The sequence below is a fragment of the Macrotis lagotis genome, chromosome 8 (genome assembly GCF_037893015.1).
Source record: "Macrotis lagotis isolate mMagLag1 chromosome 8, bilby.v1.9.chrom.fasta, whole genome shotgun sequence".
Taxonomy (NCBI): Eukaryota; Metazoa; Chordata; class Mammalia; order Peramelemorphia; family Peramelidae; genus Macrotis; species Macrotis lagotis.
In genome coordinates, this window is record NC_133665.1 from 144,471,556 (window position 1) to 144,491,376 (window position 19,821).

At 38.2% G+C, this 19,821-nt stretch overlaps 1 long non-coding RNA gene and 1 pseudogene across 1 annotated transcript in view; both read left to right on the top strand.

Moving 5' to 3' along the window:
- Positions 1-4,730, top strand: part of LOC141494989 (uncharacterized) — a 48,244-nt gene extending 43,514 nt beyond the window's left edge. The window contains exon 4 of the long non-coding RNA XR_012470613.1: positions 4,514-4,730. This is a non-coding gene — a long non-coding RNA (uncharacterized LOC141494989). The remainder of the gene's footprint in view (positions 1-4,513) is intronic.
- Positions 4,731-9,849: 5,119 nt separating this feature from the next.
- LOC141496554 (protein TEX261 pseudogene) lies at positions 9,850-13,404 on the top strand (annotated as a pseudogene).
- Positions 13,405-19,821: the final 6,417 nt, after the last annotated feature.

Below are 19,821 nucleotides of genomic sequence, written 5' to 3' on the forward strand. Positions count from 1 at the left end.
GTAAAGAAATCTAGGACCCAGAATGGGAAACATATATTGGGGGGGGCATTTGAGGAGAATTGCCAAGGACAAATGAAATTGGCATTGCTATAAGAATATGATGTGCTCCACTTGAATGGAAGAGCTACAGAATTTTATAAAACTGGTCATAATCCTGTCATGAAGACTTGAAATAGTTCCGATCTCTGGAAGCTCCCCTCCCCCAAAGTGGAGCAGTTAGTAAATTTCTTGGCTTGGCTTAAAGATAATTTTATTGTTCAAAAAACAAGAAAGAAACAAGTGAGTCTGTTATCTTGAATCTATCCCTGATCAGCAAAGAGATTTTGGCAAATGAAAGTGGAATGTAACAGGATAAGTGAACATATAATTTTAGGATTTGTATTAGGGAAGGAAATCAAAAGTAATCTGTCACGTACCTAGATTTTTTTAGAGAAAAGATTTCAAAAGATTGAGAGAAAGGACAAGTGTGATCCCATGGATGAAAATTCCATAGGGCCACATCAACCTGGGGCTAATGTGAAACTCTCAGGAACAAAAATTTGAAGGCATAAAGAGAAACAACTCAGAGGAAAAAGGAAAAAGAATTTGGCCTAATGAAGTCATTGTGAATATTCAGAGAAATATTAGCAACTGTAAATTAAAAAAATGCATGAAAGATGGAAGCAAGGTGAGGCATAACAATTCCACTGTACTCTTTGCTAATCAGACCATAGTTGAAGCATTGTGCGTACTTTTGGGTGATTAATGCTAGGTGGAACAGTGGATAGAGCACTGACTTTGGAGTCAGGAGGACAGGAGTTAGAATCCAACCTCAGATACTTGACTCTTCCTAGCTGTGTGACTTTGGGCAAGTCACATAACCCTGATTGTCTTCCATCCAGGGTCATCTCCAGTCATCCTGATTGATTCCTATCTGATGGTATGACCCTTTTTCTATCCACTCTTAAGATGATTAAAGTTCTGAAGATTATGCAGCAGGAGATCACATTCCATTTAATTCATCTGAGATCTAGAAACACTGTGTTTATGATGGGTGTTAAGTTTATGATGTTATGTTAAATATATGATAAGTATGTTAGACATACACACACACATATATCAAAGGTGGAGATTTGAACACAATGAACAGTGGTATAGGGAAAGAACAATAATTTTGGAGTCAGAAGGTTTGGGTTCAAATCCAACTTCTTGGATTTGAGAAGAAACTTCCTACCAGTTAATCTTGGGGGTAAATCATGTAATGTCCCCGAGTCTCAGTTTTCTTCATCTCTAGAATCAAAGTGCTGAATTACAACTGTAGAAGATAATGAAGCATGCCTTTTATCTCTTGGTAGGGAAGCAATGGACTAGAGATGAAGAATGAGGCAAGTTCTCAGACAATACTTATTAAGTTTGCTTTCCTTAATGAAGAAGAATTAGGGGGAATATGACGGCTGTCTTCAAGTATTTGAAAGGATTAAATTTGTTCTATTTGGCCTCAGAGGGAAAAAACTAGGAGCCATGGGTGGAAATTGTGGAGAGGTGTATCTGGGCTCAAAGTAAGGAGAAACTGCCTAACAACATAAAATATTCAAAAGGGAAATGGTCTGCTTTGAAGGAAGAGATCTCCTTTCACTAGAGGTCATAAGTGAAGGATAGATGAGCTCTTGTCTGTACCATTAAAGTGGATGGCCTCTGAAATACCTTCTAATTCTAAGATTCTATTGGTTTTATGAAGATTTTATGGCCTTTAGTCTTGAATTCTAGCTTTCCTAATTTTCAATTTTTAAACAGGTGACCTTGGTCAAATTATTGAATGCCTCAGAGCTTTCCATTCTTTATCTTCAAAATAATACTAATTATTTCTCAAGATTGATGTTTTCTCAGGAAAATGCTTTGTAAATTAGAAAGTTTTGAATAAATGTGAGGTATTATGTGCTTAGTGCTCTGAGAATAGACATATGGACATAGACAAATGGAAGAATTTGGTACTAATTTAGTATCCTTTTGGGAAACCATAGGAATTAAAATTTTGGAGCTAGAAGGGACCTTAGAGGTTATTTACTCTTACCTTCTCTTTTTTGTTTTGTTCAGTCATTTTTGGTCATGTCTGACTCTTCATGGTCCCTCTTTGGGGTTTTTTGGGCAAAGATACTAGAGGAGTTTTTACTATTTCCTTCTCTAGTTTTTTAGATGAAGAAACTGAGACAGACAGGGTTGAATGACTGGCCTAGTGTCATAAAGCTAGAAAATGTTTGAGTTCAGATTTAGATCCAGGTCTTCCTAATTCTAGGCCTAGTACTCTATGTACTCTGCCACCTGTCGGCTTTTCGAGACCCCAAGAAGTTATGATTCCATAGGTAGTAAGAGAGCAATTTGAACCTAGGTAATAGAATCATAGATCATAAGAAAAGCTGGAAGTAGTTTCCTTTGAATCAATATCCAGGGTCCTCTATACTACTCCCCAATGCTTTTTGTGTCCCTCTTTCTCCCTTTAAGGCTAAGGGTAGGCTGCATCATAGGATGCTTTGAGATGGAAGCTGAGAAAGGATTCCCAAAATACCACTTCTGTTGAAGGACCAAAGATCTCTAAGTGTTTTTGAACTATAAATCTATGATACTATGATCATAGGCATACATTGAGTATAAGCCCAAAGTACCCCTATGTGTCTTATTCTAGATAGAAATAGCTACAAAAATCAATGAATCCCTTGACAACAAAGGAATTCTACAAACCTCCTTATTTATCTTTATGTAACCTTCTCTTGACGGGTGTATTCAAAAGTGACTATCTACTCCCCTAGATTGACCCATTCATAACAACTTTTTATTCTTTTTGAGATGATCAATAAATTCTCTCACTTGATGTTTTGTTTTCTTTATTCAGAATTTCTGTGCAGTTTTCTTGCACTATAGTGTTCAAGTTTTTTGACTTTTCATGTTCTTCTGGGAAATCTAATTTATCTTTATGCATCCTGTCTTAGAGATCAATGTATTTTGCCTGAGTAGAAATAATTTAATTTTATTACTTTTTACTTCTCCCAGATTGTCTTTTAGTTTATATATTTGTATCCAAATCTGTTTTTCTCTCTTTTGTTTCTTTGGAGAGACTTGCCACTATGAATTCAAATTTTTCTATTCTGCGAATTATTTTTTCTATAGGTCATGGCTTTTGACCTTGGTTCTCTTATAACTTCTCTCAAGACACTAATTTCTCTTTTGAATCACTAGAAACTCCTGCTGTTGCCATAGTGCCCTCTCAGGAATCTACAGAGTTCTTTATGTCATCATAAAGGTTTAATTGGTTAAATTTCCTTTGTTTTGCAATATTTGTTTAAAAGGGGTTGTATTTTTTTTAGATATCTTGGTACTCATTTTCTAATTTTATCTTATCTATTGATTTATCTGCTTGTGCTTTAGACCTTTACCTGAATTTTCTTCCTTCTGAGATGTTTTGGTCTCTTTTTACCTATATATTCCTGTCACTTTCTGACTCCTCTCCCTTAGATAGTGAGTTTACCCTAGGGGCCAGATCTAAACACTCTTTTGGTCTCCTACTGGATAATTTATTTTTCATTAATCTTGGTCCCTTCCCCAGGTAGTTTTGGGAAGATAGAGAATTGGCCCCAAATGGGTTCAATTCCATTTTTCTTCAGGTCAAACTGGCACACTGGACCCCTGTCCCAATCTCCTCAATTTTTTAGTTCTCTGAGTAGAGTTAAGTGTCTGCTGTGTTTTGTAGAATTGGAGAAGGATTGGGTGGGTGATTGGGTGTTCTGGTAAGGGTCTCTATGGACTTGAGGTTCCTTAACCTAGAATTGATCTCACGTAGGAGGGAATTAGGATTTCTTCCACTCCTCCTTCCTCCCCTCACCCATGACTTCTCCTTTTCTTGCATGAAGGTGATGAGCTCTACTGTATGTTGCAACAGGTTGTAAGAGGGATGGCAGGATTAAATGCACCAGTAGAGACTGTAGTAGGAAGGAATTCTCTAAATGGGGACCAAAACACAATTTTATAGCCTGGTTTTTGTAAGTTGCTGGAGTGTGGAAGCTATTGGGGAAGGAGTACAAGTACATTAAAGATTAACTTTCCCCATTGTTAATTGTTGGACTTCTTGTGTTTTATCATGTAACAATACCTGTAATTGCTCTATCTGGGATATATAATTCCTCTTTTTTTTTTTGAGAGAGAGAGAGAGAGAGAGAGAGAGAGAGAGAGAGAGAGAGAGAGAGAGAGAGAGAGAGAGAGAGAGAGAAAGTTAGAGGAGAATATGGAAAATAAATAGTCCTCCATCTTGTCAGTCATATGATTTGGAAATATTGGTACAGTTGTAAAAAGCTTCAGCTTCCTTTGTCCTCTCAAGCACAAAGTACCCTTTCCCCTGGCCATTCTAGGCTGGTAATTGTGGTTTGACTTATCTCCCTCCGATACACATACTGCTTTCCTTCCCAGAACTAGAATGAACCACATGGATCTAAAGTAACAGGAGACAGGTGGGTCACACATGTCCTCAATGTTTTTTGTCCATCAGGTTTGCCTGAATGCCAATGAACTCAATGATCAGATCAACTGAAGGTGGGGTTGGAGAGTAGACATTTCTATTTCCTGAAATCCCAGAGCGGACTGGTGAATTCTACACAGGCAACATCTCCTTCATAGAAGTTCTATTTATGATTCTCCAGAAGGCTTCTGAGATATGCTGCAACCTGCTTGGGACCCATCAAGGGACACATGGGTACAGAGGTACTACCAGGAAATGACTGTTAATAAACCATTATTGAGATATTTTCTGGGTCACACAAATAACTCACATAAAAATCAGTTACATTCAATTGGCAGATAGAAAGCCATTCACACTTCCTAGAAGCCTTGAGGTAGTATTTGCAGAATGAAGGAGATGGCTTTGACTAGAATGATCCCTGCTTGTCCTTTCCCCAACCCCTCTATCCCTCTGTCCATTAGCACTGGAGACTGTTAGAATAAGAAGAGATCTCCATAAAACAGCATCAACAACAGCAACCTTCAGAATTTGGCATCTTAGCTTGCAGAGTGCTTTGCATCTTATTTATGACTTACAACACCCTTGTGAATTTGACCTTATGTGGATTTAAAAAGTCAAGTTGAAATTATTTTATACTCAAAAGGGAAAGAAAATCATATGAAATAGAGACTTACAGTTCTATGTACAACCATCTTTTTTATTCTATAACAGATATGCCCTGAACAATGGCAACAGGGTAAAGGGAAGAGGGGTGCCTTAGATGGTTAGATAATGATGTCCTATGGCTTACTCAGGTGGTGGGCTGCTGCTTCTAGGATAGTGAGAGATCTCAGCCATCAAATCCTTCTGCTTTTATGCTTACTGGTGAAAGGAGAAGCAAATTTCTCTTCTATTAGTCAATGTCCCAACCCTTAGCTTCCTAGTCTTTTCCTTACCACTTGCTTTTTCTGATACAATGGAAAGAAAACAAGCTGGAGTCAGAACTGAGTTCAAATCCTGGATCTATCTCTTATGAACCATGCAACCTTGGACAAGTCCCTTTTTGTTGTTGGCTTTGGTTCATCATCTATAAAATGAGGGGGTGGTGGATGTGATAGTTCTATGCTCCCTTCTATTTTCACAGGATCCTAAACCACAAGCAGATGGGGGAGGGCAGGAAGAGTTTCAATTTATTTAATAATTTCACTATCATGTCTCTTTTCTAAAGTGCATTAGTATTGATCCTGATGATTCTTGTACATGCAGCTTGAAAGGGAAGGCAGATAGATATTCTTCCCTGTAGAGGCAGCTGCTTATGTGGCTGGGATGTTGAGAAGCATCCTTTATTTCCAAATTTCTCTTCTAATAGATTTTGAACTTCTACCATTAGAAATTCATTCCTTTGTGTTATTTGAAGAAACAAAGGCAGCTAAGGGGGTACTAGAGCACTGGCCCTAGAGTGAGGAAGACCTGAATTCAAATCTAACTCCAATTCTAAGTGCCAGTTTGACCAAGGAAAATCAGTTAATCTCTGTCTGCTTTAGTTTCTGCAACTACAAAATTATACTAATATTAGCACCTACCTCCCAGGGAAGTGATGAGGAACAAGTGAGACAGTTTTTGTAACACCCCTGGCACAATAGCAAGTGTTTTAGCAAGTACTTGTTCCCTTCCCCTAAAATGTTGTCTTCTCATTGGGAGTCTCTTTTTAAAATGCATAAGTTTTCTGAGAAGAGAAACCTTTCAGCCTCTAATAACTCCATGTAAAATGATAAGAGGACCATAGATTTAGAGTAGAAAAAGACGCGAAATACCATTTAGTTTAGTGCCCTAATTTTACAGATGAAAAACTACTGCCTATAGAAATGATTCGATTAAGATTATGCCATTTGTAAGCAGGAGATCTGGGATTTTTAATCCTGATCCTTTGACTCCAAATCTAATAAGAATGGATTTATCAGGGAGACATGACAGCCAGGGAAATGTGAGAAATTTCATAGAAAAGTTAGATGCTGGTGGGATATGAAGCTGAAAATAAACAGCTATGTAAATTCATTCATTCATTCATTCATTTATTCATTTATTTATTTGTTTGTTTGTCTGTTCATTTATTTACTTACTTATTCATTCATTCATTCATTTATTTGTTTGTTTGTTTATTTGTGTTTTTGCAAGGCAAATGGGGTTAAGTGGCTTGCCCAAGGCCACACAGCTAGGTAATTATTAAGTGTCTGAGACCGGATTTGAACCCAGGTACTCCTGACTCCAGGGCCAGTGCTTTATCCACTGTGCCACCTAGATGCCCCATATGTAAATTTAAAGACTGTAGTATAGGTAGTTAGGTGGCCTAGTACATAGAATACTAGGGTTGGAGTCAGGAAGTCTTGAGTTTGAATCCTCCCTCAGATCCTTACTAGGTGTGTGACCTTGGACAAGTCACTTAATCTCTTTGGACCTCACTTTCTTCATCTATAAAATGGGGGTCATAATCATAGTATATTAACTTATGTAAAGTGCTTTGTAAACCTTAAAGCTTTATATAAATACTACTAGTGGTGATGATGATGAAGATGTTATATAACTTAGTCTTATATTACAAGAACCTTTATATAGGGGCTGTTCTCAGGAGGCATTGAAAGCCTAACTTGGAATTGCTCATTTAGCACTAACATGAACAGTCAGGGTGGCCCTGAAGCTATCAAGACCTCTCTGGTTCTCAGTTTCCTTATCTGTAAAAGGAGAAGGTTGAATTGGATGATGCTAGGTCCCATATGATTAAATCTATTACCCAAGGACCTCTTTGGACTCAGCTACTTTGAGAAGTCAGGTACCAGCTAAAAAGGGCTCCATGAGTTTTTTTTTTTTTTAGTTTTAAAAACTTTATTGAATGTAATTGATTTCCTTTGAAACTCCATGTATTTTTAATACATTTAAGTGCATTCTGAGAAGGGTTCATGGGGTCCACTATGTCAAAAAACTTAAAAGACTAGTATAGAGGCTCTTAGAGGTCCTCTTTCACACCACCATTCAGTGGTCTGTCACTAAGCTATATATATCTCAGGTTGAGACATTTATGTTTTCTTTGTAAGGGGTTGAGCAGCCGTGGGAAGGCTGTAACTGGAGTCTGAGAGCCATGCCATAATTTACTTGATGTAATGGAGCCAATTGGGAGATGCTTCTGAGTCAGAAAACACAGACATAAATCAATGTTTCTTGCAAATAGGAGGCAAGAAGAGTTCATTTTTCAGATTAGGCATTGTTCACTAGATCCTGCTATTTGACAGTCCTCTCATTGCTTATACAAACATCCCCCTCCTTACATGTATTAATGATGCCATTCTATTGGATCTCTTTAGGAGCAAAGAGGGTCATAAGGGACAGATGATAATACCATTGCTTTCACAGCTCCCCTGGGGGGACTGAGCAGCTCCCCGGAACTCAAAGGGTCTTTCTTTGAGAAAATAATCAGATTATGAGAGATTTTATTGCAGAAGTGACTAAACTAAACTAAAACTGTAAACAAGAAAACATATCCCTGCCATGCCAAGGGTCACAATTTCTTGAGATTTTCAGCCTTTCTTAAAAGTAGGTCTGAGCTCCATGGAAAATGTGTGCTTTTCCTCGAGGAGTGGAAGTGAATGCATGTGGTGTCTGTGTACACGTTTTTGTATATATATGTATGTAAATGTGTATATTGGTGGTGGTGGTGGTGGTGGTGTGTTTGTGTGTGTGTGTGTGTGTGCGTGCAATTTTTTAAGTCTTTTTTTTTAGTTAGTAGGTAGTGGAATGACTAGAATGTTGGACTTGGCAGGAAAGGTCAAATTTAAATCTTGCCTCAATTTTCCCTAGCTTTATGAGCCACAATAAGTATGTTTCCTCATCTGTAAAATGGGGATGATAATATTACTTATTTCAGAAGGGTGTTCTGATGATCAAACAATATAACATATGGAGGAAAGGATCTAACCTTGAACCTGACTTTACCAGTCAGTCTCTGATGTTGCTGTTGGATAGGGAGAGGGAAGAGGACTGGTTTTGATGCTTATGTTTCCCATATGCTAAGGGGAAGGCTGTGGGTTTGGAAGGATTGTTACCCTTCTTTCACTCTTCTACCCCTTTGAGCTGTGGCAGTCTCTCCTCCAAATCAATATAATTGTTCTCATCGGGGATTCCTCATCAGTAACAGGAATTTCCCATTTTGGGGCCACCAATCAGTGTCACTGATCATTTTCATTGGTGATCCCCAAGTAGCACCAGTGGTTTATCAGTCACACTCACCAAGAACATCTGTGAACTAGCATCAGGGACTTCTAGTAACAAATAGGAAATGTCATGGAGTGAGGGATTTCTTTTGACTCCAATAAAATGAGGGGGTTGAAGTAGAGAAAAAAGAAGTCTTTTTAATAGCTTAAGGCACTATCATCTAAATGCTTTCTTCTTCTTTTTCCTCCTCCTATTTATTCTTCTTCATTTTCCCTTTTCTTTCTTTCTTTCTTTCTTTTTTCTTTCTTCTTTCTTTCTTTCTTTCTTTCTTTCTTTCTTTCTTTCTTTTTTCTTTCTCCTTTCTTTCTTTCTTTCTTTCTTTCTTTCTTTCTTTCTTTCTTTCTTTCTTTCTTTTCTTCCTTCCTTCCTTCCTTCCTTCCTTCCTTCCTTCCTTCCTTCCTTCCTTCCTTCCTTCCTTTCTCTTTCTTTCTTTCTTTCTTTTCTTCCTTCCTTCCTTCCTTCCTTCCTTCCTTCCTTCCTTCCTTCCTTTCTTCTCTTCTTCTTCCTCGTCCTCCTCTTTCTTCCTTCTTCTTTCAGAATTAGGGCAACTGGGTCAGAAAAGAGATGACTGAGGAATTTAAAGCCTACCCTCCAATCAGAGGGCAAAGGATATGACAGATATGAATAACACAGTTATTTGGCTCTTTAAGGTGATAAGAATGGAAGCTATAAAAGAAAGAGGAGAAAATTCTCCCCCTGCTTCTCCTAAAGAAGGAATTCTACCACCATCTTACAAATCTAGTAAGTTCTTTCTTTCACACCTTATGTCTCTTTTGATCTATGGGTGAGAGAACTGGACTGTTTTAGTAATAATCATTGAAAAGGTCTGTCCTTCAGTGACCTGTCTAGAAGTTAAGTTGCTCTATTAAATGATTTGCTGAAGTCACTGGTATCAGGATAGCATTGAAGAAGAAAAAAGTTTGAGGGGACTTAGGCCAGTGAGACTGACATAGGATCACATGAAGTCTGGTATAGGATTTGGGAGCCTGGTTTTCTTCTTGACAATCTCTTCATAACTGTTGGCAAATCACTTAATCCCAATGCTGCTTCTGTTTCCTCAAATGGGGTTTGATATGCATTTCTTTAAACTGTTAAGTTGTTAGGAAGAAACAAAAAATATGAGTATGAAAACAAACTTTGAAAAGGTGGGATATTCTACATAGTGTTCAATTCCAAAAAGATTTATTATGCAATCAAGAAGTATAATGTTTATTAAGGCCTTGCTATGGGTAAGGCTTAGACCTAGGTGGAGATGCAAAGATTAGAAAAAGGAGATGCTCCTCACAGTATACTAGAAGTATACAATAGGGACATACACAGAGGTACCACGAGGCATGGTTGGTTGGAGAAATCTACACAAAATTATATAGGAAAATTTGAGGAAGGAGAACCCTTTTATTTGGATATTGAGATCGGGGGTTGAGAGAGAGAGAGAGAGAGAGAGAGAGAGAGAGAGAGAGAGAGAGAGAGAGAGAGAGAGAGAGAGAGAGAAACATTTATTAAGCAATTAAGCACCTTTTTTGGGCCAGGTCTGTTCTAAACATTGGAGATATGATAGTCAAAATCAGTCCTTACCATCAAGGAACTCACAATCTAATAGGTGACAATTATGTGAATCTGTGACTGACTGACTGACTCTCTCTCTCTCTCTCTCTCCCCTTTCTCATTTATCTTTAATCCATCTATTTATCTATTACATATGTGGAAAGGGAGAGACAGGTATAAACAGCAGGTAGGATGTAGAAAGCTCTCCTATAGATGGTGTAATAAAAAAAATTAAAGCAATAATCCATTGCTGTGCCCATAATCATCAAGCTGTTGACAAAGGGTCCATCCATTGCAGAATTTCATAATGGGAAAAAACATCAGAGGCCATGTGGTCTAATCGTGGCTGACCAAGAATAATCTTGCTAGCATCCCCAACAACTGAGTCTTCTGCTTTCAGTTAAGATTCTCCAGGGAGCAGGGGAGCACAGTCCATCTTGAGGCAACTTTTCCAGTTTTGGACATTCTAATTTGGGGGAAATTTTTCTTTACATTTTTACCAAATGTGTCTCTTGGCAACTTTGAGTCACAGCTTCTGCCCTCCATCATCAAGTAAAGGAAGTCTAATCTACAGTTTTTCTGTCTACCCTTCCAATACTTGATAGTGGCAATCATGCTCTCCCTAATGTGACTTGGCTAAAATTTCCCAGTTCCTTCAGTCAAAGTTGAAGCCCAGATCCTCTCGTTTGCACTGAGGGAGTGAATTAAAATGTAGCTAAATGCTAGTATTGCAAAAGGATCTTTGAGTCTTGAGTTGGAAGGGAATTTCAAAAGAGAATTTAGTTCAAGCCCCTCATTTTATAGATGGAGAAACTGACCCAGAGAGGTTGTCATTTAGCCAAGGTCACAGATATTAAGTAGTAGTAGTGCCAAGATTTGGACCCAGGACCTCTGATGTCAAATCCCATGCTCTTTCTGTTCCTGTCTAGTGTTTCCTCTAGATCAGGGCACAGCAGAGCTGGTTCTGTTGGCCTTAAGACTTGCTGGGTAACATAACTCCTTTGCCAGAGTGACTCCAGGAAATGATCCTCTTACCTTCTGCTTCTCTCCCAGCAGAATTTAGTGATCTTTTATTTCATCTATTGAGGTTTATGTATGAAATTATTTTTCTCTCATTTTTTCTTGCCTATAAACTCAAGGTAAGATCAATGTTCATGAAATCAGTACATTTCAATAATCTTTTGGAGTATCAGGGATATTTGTCTTCTGGCACATTAAAATTCAGGATCTTATTGAATCTTGTCTTTTCTGGGTAAGAGGTTGAATTGGTTGCCTCTCTTCCTAGAAGACAAATGCTGACACATATGACTAGATGTTGCTTTAGTCTCACTATTTCTGCGTTTATTGATTAAGGCATTATCAGATTTCTGACCTAGAAGAGACCTTACCGATCATCCTCAATATATTAATTTTATTAAGAAAGAAATAAGAATAATGAAAAGAACAAAGGACCTGGAATTAGAAGAACTGGTTCCCATCCACATTTGCTAGATTGTATGATCTTGGGCAAATAATTTATTTCCCTGGATTTCAATTTCTTAAGTAAAAAATGAAGAGGTTGAACTGAGACATAGATGAATTAAGTATCTTAAATAAGATCATTCTCGCTGTGTGCCCTGAGGATTGGGCTCCACGTGCTCGCTCTGGCAGAAGTCCCCTGCTGTTCCCCCAATTTGTGCCCAATGCTCCCCGGGGTGTAGGTCAGGCGACTCCCCCGCTACGCTCTGGCAGGCCACCCCTCTGGCGGAGCCACCCCTCTGACCCCGGGGAGCAGAGCCTTTCTGCTCTTTTCCAGGTTACCTTGAACTGCCTCACTGGGTCCCTCTGTGGGTTCTGTCTCTTGAAAGTTTAGTTAGAATCCTTAGGTTATGAGTTTTATGAGAGAGCTTCTAAGAGACATTGCTCTCTTGTTGCCATCTTGGCTGCGCCCCAATAAGATCATTCTCCCTTAGCTTCCTGGAAATGCAGTAGACATGTTCATTATTCCAGGCAATATTAATGCAAACAAATCATTTTAGAAAAGAATAAACAGTTGAATCTAGATAGTCAGAAGTTAGATAGTTGAGTAGCAAAAGCTACTCCTTGCCTTACCCCAGTCCCTCCCCTGAATGACATATTGGGGTTCCTCAGAGGGATGGATGCTACAACTTTTATCTTTTTAGGGATAACCATCTTGTGGGGTTGCATTCCTACTCTTAAAATTCCTGAACCAACCACTTTATTTCATATTAACTAATCAGTCAGATGACACAATTGCATGTTTTACATTTTTTAATTTTATTTTTTGCAATTACATTTAAAGATTAATTTTCAACATTCATCCTTTTGCAAGCTTTTGAGTTCTATATTTTTCTACCATCCTTCTTTCCTCTCCTCCCAAGCCCCCACTCCACTCCCACATAGCAATGAGCAATCTGATATAAGTTGTATATGTACAATTGTGTTTAACATATTTCCATAGGGGACAGCGGCCGAGGGGCGGCGGGCGGGGGTTAGGCTGGCCATCGTGGCCGGACTCTACTACCTGGCCGAACTGATAGAAGAGTACACGGTGGCCACCAGCCGCACCATCAAGTACATGATCTGGTTTTCCACAGCCGTGCTGGTCGGCCTCTACGTCTTTGAGCGCTTCCCCCAGCTCTTCACCAACCTCGTCTACTTCGGCCTTCTTCAGATTTTCCCTTTCATCATGCTGACCTCTCCCAGTTTCATCCTCTCTTGTGTCCTCGTGGTGGTCAATCACTACTTAGCCTTCCAGTATTTTGCGGAGGAGTACTACCCCTTCTCAGAGGTGCTGGCCTATTTCACATTCTGCCTCTGGTTAATCCCATTTGCATTCTTTGTGTCACTGTCAGCTGGGGAGAATGTTCTACCCTCTACTGAACAGCCTGGACATGATGTGGTCTCCAACTACTTCACCAAAGGCAAACGAGGCAAACGGTCTGGAATCTTGGTTGTCTTCTCCTTCATCAAAGAGGCCATCTTACCCAGTTGTCAGAAGATATACTGACCACTTGGGGAGGGGGCCCAGGGCCGAGGAGGAGGGAGCTGGGGCAGTGAGCCGGGAAGATGTCTGTGGGGGGCTCTGCCCCCACCCTGGCCCTCTCTCCCATATGCCCACACCCTTGAGGAGGTCTTAGTGAAAACCGGACAAAGCTGAAGGCCACATGATGCAGCCTGGATGTTGCTTCCAGAGCAGCCCAGAGCTAGGTGTCTGGGGGGAGGGTTGGCTGCCTATCTTTGGACTTTGGGCAGCCTGGAGGCCAGGAGGCCAAAAATCGCCCCATATTCCTTCCTTCTGAGACAGACCAGGAGTGGGGCTGGTGGGCCAAGTTCCCTTTCTAGTCCATTCTTCCCAAAAGTACTGGCTTCGGCCTTGGGGAAGGCAGAGAGAGGTGGGCGCTCCTCTCTGGGGAGGATCCTGAGGAGGGAGCCGTGACTCGGTGCATTTCCAAAGGAAATAGCTTTTTGGTGTTGAATCGAACTGTGATTTCTGTCCCAGTACAAATACTCATTGGAATAAAGATTCTAGGAGACAACCCCCCCCCCCCCCCCATATTTCCATACTAGTCATGTTGTGAAAAAGAATTAGAATTAAGGGAGGGGAACGATGGGAAAGAAAGAAAAAAATGAAAACGAAGTTTTTAAAAGTGAACATAATATACTTTACTCTGCAATCAGATTCCATAATTTTTCCTCTGAATGTAGATGGCATTTTCCATAACAGTTCTTTTAGGATTGTACTTGATCAATGAACTGAGAGATGTTGCATTCATCATGGTTTATCATCGCAGTATTGCTGTTAATATGTACAATGTTCTCCTGATTCTGCTCACTGCATTCAGAATCTGTTTGCACAAGTTTTTCCACGCTTTTCTGAAGTCCACCTGCCCATTTCTTACAGAACAATAGTACTCCATCACATTCTTTTTTTTTTAGTTTTTTTTTTTTTGCAAGGCAATGCGGTTAAGTGGCTTGCCCAAGGCCACACAACTAGATAATTATTAAGTGTCTGAGGCCGGATTTGAACTCAGGTACTCCTGACTCCAGGGCCGGTGCTCTATCCACTGCGCCACCTAGCCGCCCCCTCCATCACATTCTTATACCCTACTTTGTTCAGCCATTCCTCAATTTATGGGAATCCCCTCAATTTCCAGTTCTTTGTCCAGAGCTGCTATAACTACTTTTATACATGTGGGTTTTTTGTCCCTTTCTATGATTTCTTTGGGCTCTAGATTAGTAGTAATATTGCTGGATCAAATTGTATGCAATTTTGAGCATAATTCCAAATTGTTCTCTAGAAAGGTTGAATCAGTTAATAACTCCACCAACAGTGCTTTAGTGATGTAATTTTCCCATATCCTCTCCAATATTGAGCATTTCCTCTTTTGCCATCTTAATTAATCTGATAGATGTGAAGTGGTATCTCAGAGTTGTTTTTAATTTGTATTTCTCTAATAAATACTGATATTGAACATTTTATATGACTATAGATTTCTTGAATTTCTTCATTTGAAAACTGTTCACATCATTCGATCATTTATCAATTGGAGAATGACTTGTTTTCTTATAAATTTGACTCACTTCTCTATATAGTATAGAAATTAGTCCTTTATCAAAAACACTGTTTGTGAAAATTGTTTCCCATCTTTCTGCTTTCCTTTTAATCTTGCTTGCATTAGTTTTATTTGTACAAAATTTTTAAATTTAATGGTGGTCAAAATTATATATTTTTTCAATTTATAATGTTCTCTGTCTCTTGTTTAGTCATAAACTCTTCCACAGCTCTGACAGATAAATTATTTCTTGTTTTCCTAATTGGTTTATGGCATCACTCTTATGTCTAAATCCTGTACCTATTTTGACTTTATCTTGGTTTATGTGTGAGAGGTGGATCTTTGCCTATTAATTTCTGCCATGCTATTTTCCAGTTTTTCCCCAGCAGCTTTTGTCAAATACTTGGTGTCTTTGACTTTACCAAATAGTAGATTACTATAGTCATTTACTACTGCATCTTTTTTTTTTTTTTTTTTTTTTTTTTTTTTTTTTTTTTTTAGGTTTTTGCTAGGCAAACGAGGTTAAGTGGCTTGCCCAAGGCCACACAGCTAGGTACTTATTAAGTGTCTGAGACTGGATTTGAACCCAGTTACTCCTGACTCCAGGGCTGGTGCTTTATCCACTATACCACCTAACCGCCCTGACTACTGCATCTTTTGTTCCTAATCGATTCCATGTATCCACTTCTATATTTCTGCAACCAGTGTGAGATAATTTTGATGACTGCTGTCCAGTTTTAAATCTGGTGTGGCTAAGCCACCTTTCTTTACAGTTTTTTCATTAACTCATTTGATATTCTTGGTGTTTTGTTCCTCTAGATAAAATTTATTTCTATTTTTTCTAGCTCTGTAAGATTATTTTTGGTAGTTTGATTGGTATGGCACTGAATAAGAAATTTAATTTCTGTTTTGTACAGGAAAAGTTCTATCTCAGACAGTTCTTAGAAATGTTTTCATGCTCTGAGGAGTTCTAGGGGTGGTGACTGTTCAAAAATTACAGTATTGTATTTTTGCTTTTCCAGATCTTTATTTTTTATTTTAGAAAATATTTTTATTAGCTCAAGGCAGGGAAAAGAGGGAGAGAGGAAAGGAAGAGAGAATCTGACTCATCCTATGATTAATTTGTCATTTTTATTATATTAGCTCAGCCTATGCTTGAGCAACTGAAATTTTTTCCAATTGTTTAGATCTAACTCTTTTGGGAGTTCAGTGATGACTTGTTCATTTTTTTTCTCCCAGAAATTGAGTTATTTAAGTATTTTATTTCCTCCTCTGTCAATCTAGTCAATTTATATTTTTGTGAATATTCATCCATTCCACTAATATAAGTAAACAGTTTGACAAAATAGATCAGAACTATTACTTTAATTTCCTTCTCATTGGTGGTGAGTCTACCCTTTTCATTTTTAAAACTGGTAGTTTGGTTTTCTTTTTTTTTAAATCAAATTAGCCAAAGTTTTATCCATTTTGTTGGTTTTTTCATAAAACCAACTTTTAGTTTTATTTTTTGGTTCAATATATTTTTTTCAATTTTATTGATTTCTATTTTGATTTTCAGAATTTCTATTTTGGTATTTAATTAGGGATTTTTAATTTGTGCTTCTTTTCTATCTCTTTTAACTGGACTCCTTATTCATTGATTTACTCTTTCTCTTTTATGCCCGAATACATGGTCAATTTTTGTGTGGGTGCCTTGTACCACAGAGAAGAAGATATATTCCTTTCTATCCCCATTCAATTTTCTCCAGAGGTCTATTATATCTAACTTTACTAAAATTTTATTCACCTTCTTAACTTTACTTCTTGTTAATTTTTGTGGCTAGATTTATTTAATTCCAAGAAATGGAGATTGAAGTTCCCCTAGTTTTTTCTATGTCTTCCTGTAAATCATTCAGTTTCTCCTGTAAGGTTTTGCATGCTATAATACTTCATGCATATATGTATAATATTGATATTACTTCATTGCCTATGGCACCTTTTAATGAGATATTTTTTGCTTTTGTCTTAGATCAGGATTGCTACCCCTGCTCTTTTTTTTTCTTCAGTTGAAGCATCATATATCCTGTCCCTTACTTTTCTCTTTAGCCTTTGTGTATTTCTCTGCTTCAAATGTATTTCTTGTAAACAGCATTTTGTAGGATTCCATTTTTTAATTCATTCTGCTATCTGCTCCCACTTTATGGGAGAGTTTATCCCCTTCACATTCACAGTTATGATTACTAACTCTCTATTTCCCTCCATCCTAACTTCCCCCACCCTATTTGTATTATCTCCTTTCATCTTATCCTTCCTCACCTGTGTTTTGCATTTGACTGCTGATTGCCTCAGTCCTCCCTTTTCTTTTCCCTATCTCCTTTTACTTTTCCCCCCTCTCTTCTTCCCTCCCTTCTCTCAGTCCCCCTTCCCCTTTCTTTCCCCTCCTACTTCCCAGTAGGATAGGATACATTTCTCAACCCAAAAGGGAATGTATATTATTATCTCTTTGAGTCAAATCCATTGAAGAATAAGATTTACTCAGTGATCTCACCCTTCCCTCTTTCCCACTACTATAATAGATTATTTGTACCTCTTCATGTGGTGTTATTCACCCTCTTCTGCTTCTGTCTTCTTCTCTTTGTAATCCTTTTCTTAATTGTTTTACACTTTTCTTTTAACCACACCTTCTAAGTATGCTCTTTTCAACTATCCTAATAGGAATATAATTCTTAAGAGCTAAAAGTGGAATCATAGTTAATTTATACTCACATCCTCTGTTTAAGTATGTTCCTTTCAACCGTCCTAATAAAAATACAATTCTCAAGAGTTACAAGTATTTTCTTCCCATGTAGGGATATAAACAGTTTAGTCTTAATTGACTAAGATTTCTTTTCTTTCTGTTTATCTTTTTAATAAATATCTTGAGTCTTGTATTTGAAAGCCAAATATTCTGTTCAGTTCTGGTCAATAAAAAGATCAGGTAAATATGAAAGTTCTCTATTTCATTGAAAATCCATCTTTTTCCCTGAAAGAATATGTTGAATTTTGCAGGCTAGTTGCTAGCCAGTTTTGATTGTAATCTAAACTCCTTGACCCTCTAGAATGTCATATTCCAGGCCCTCTAAATCCCTTAATGTTGAAACTGATAAATTATATGTAATCCTGACTTTAGGTCCCTGGCATTAAAATTGCTTCTTTTTGATGACTTTCATAGTTTTCTTGCATGATTCTCATTTCTAATCTCCTTTCCCCTTTTTCCTCTCTTCATTGGCTTTTTTTTTCTTTTTTCTTTTTTAGGTTTTTGCAAGGCAAACAGGGTTAAGTGGCTTGTCCAAGACCACACAGCTAGGTAATTATTAAGTGTCTGAGACCGGATTTGAACCCAGGTACTCCTGACTCCAGGGCCAGTGCTTTATCTACACCACCTAGCCGCCCCTCTTCATTGGCTTTTAAAATCCTTTTTGAGTTTTTCCAAGTTTAAAGACTTTTTATATTTGAAACCAATTCATAATCCCCTTTGAAGGTATTTTGTCACTGCTTTCATCTTCTGAGATGACAGGCTTCCCTGTCAACATAATAGCATTCCATGTTTAGTACTCTTTTTGGTTTTTTTCCCTAACTTATTCTGAAAGTTGAGCTTTGCTCCTGGGACCTAGGGAGTACAATCCCAAGCTTGTTGAGGGTTCAAGGCTGGTCCCTGGCTTTCTGGACTAGCATTTCAGCAGCTCCCTCCCTATTTTAGGATAGTCCTTTTGCGCCAGGGTTCTGGGGCTCAAAATTTGCCTTCTGAGATGGAGACCTCCCTACTGGCCTGCTAGACTGAAGGTCTGCTAGGCCAGGATCCAGGTCTTCTAGTTATTTAGCTGCACTGTGGCTAAGAACCTCCTTCTGGCTTTCCAGCTCCCCCGCCTATGCTGGGCTTTTAGCCACCTAAGAAAGACCTTTCCTGAAATTCCTCCAAGATATTTTGAGCTGACAAGGTTGTTCACTCTTTTTCTGGGGGGGGGGGGGAGGGGTTGGGTTCTGTTGCTTTTGGATCTGTTTAAAAGCTAAAGCTATGGGAACTTCCTAATTTTTCTCCACTATCTTCAAAAGCTGTGCTATTTGCTATACACCTTTACTGTATATGGTATTTCATTTCATGCCTCCATAATCTTTGTCTCTTGTGTTTGGAATATTCTCTGTCTTTATCCTTGCCTTTTGGAATCCTTATGTCCCTACAACATTCAGATCAAGATCCAACTCCTTCCTACATCAGGATCTTTCTTGACCCTTTATCCCCTTCCTCAAAATGAAAACTTCCAGGAATGTTATAAGCAAAATCCAGATTTTCCAAGTCAAACAAAAAAATACTACAAACTGTCATAAAGAAAAGAATTTAATCCCCAGGAAGTCATAGTCAGGATTTAATGGCTACCATTTAAAACGAATGGAAAACTTGGAGTACAATTTCCAGAAGACAAAGGATAAATACCCAATCAAAGAATAACATCCAACAAAACTGAGTATTATCTTACAGGGGAAATAATCTTTAATTAAATAGAGGACTTCGAAACATTCCTGATAAAAAGAGTAGAGCTGCATAGAGATTTTAAAATGCTAACAGAGGAATCAAGAGAAAGATAAAACATATACCTGAATGAATAATCATAAGACACTGAACAAAGATAAACAATTTTAGATTCTAATATTAGGCACATATAATGTACATGATACATATAAACCTGAATCCTAACGTCATCATGAAGTGGTTTTGTTTTGATTATCTTAAAAGAATGGAAAGAAAAGGAAAGAAGAAGGTGAAGGAAAATTATCTCACATTTAATTGAAGAGCTCAAATGGAAGTCTATGCAGACAAGAAAGAAGGGGTGGCAAGAGTAAATGACCTTTGAACCTATTTTTCATCCAATCTGGTCAAAGAAGGGAAGAATACATATATATGAGGTTTAGTACACCAATGCATTTCACTTAGCAGGCAAGGAGGGAAGGTGAGAAAGTAGCTGAGATGAGAAGGGTGAA